Raw genomic sequence first — 955 nt, 5'->3', positions numbered from 1 at the left:
GGCCGGACACTCAGGGTCAGGGAAAAATCCATTATATATCTGGTGATATATCGGGTGCCATTAGAGATAGCTCGATAAATCAAAGTGCATTGTCTGCAGGAGGCCCTGACGCATGAATCTGTGCAGCGGGAACGACCTCGGACCACCAGGGGCCGAGAAAACCACAGTCTCATGGGGCCGAGAACTCAGGGTCAGGCAAAAATCCAATATATATCTGGTGATATCTCGGGTGCTATTACACATAGCGCATTAAACCAACGCGCATTGTCTGTAGGAGGCCATGGCGCATGAATCTGTGCAGCGGGAACGACCTCGGACCACCAGGGGCCGATAAAACCACCGTCTCATGGGGCCGGACACTCAGGGTCAGGGGAAAATCCAATATATATCTCGTGATATCTCGGGTGCTATTACAGATAGCGCAATAAATCAAAGTGCATTGTCTGTAGGAGGCCCTGGCGCATGAATCTGTGCAGCGGGAACGACCTCGGACCACCAGGGGCCGAGAAAACCACAGTTTCATGGGGCCGGACACTCAGGGTCAGGGGAAAATCCAGTATATATCTGGTGATATCTCGGGTGCAATTAGAGATAGCGCAATAAGCCAAAGTGAATTATCTGCAGGAGGCCCTGGCGCTTGAATCTGTGCAGCGGGAACGTCCTCGGACCTCCAGGGGCGGAGACAACCACCGTCTCAAGGGGCCGGACACTCAGGGCCAGGGTAAAATCCAATATGTATCTGGTGATATCTCTGGTGCTATTACAGATAGCGCAATAAAACAAAGTGCATTATCTGTAGGTGGCCCTGTCGCATGAATCTGTGCAGCGGGAACGACCTCGGACCACCAGGGGCCGAAAAAACCACAGTCTCATGGGGCCGGACTCTCACGGTCAGGGTAAAATCCAATATATATCTGGTGATATCTCGGGTGCTATTACAGATAGCGCAATAAAT

This window comes from Nomia melanderi, unplaced genomic scaffold (genome assembly GCF_051020985.1).
Source record: "Nomia melanderi isolate GNS246 unplaced genomic scaffold, iyNomMela1 scaffold0014, whole genome shotgun sequence".
NCBI lineage: Eukaryota > Metazoa > Arthropoda > Insecta > Hymenoptera > Halictidae > Nomia > Nomia melanderi.
Note: the sequence above shows the minus strand (reverse complement) of the source record.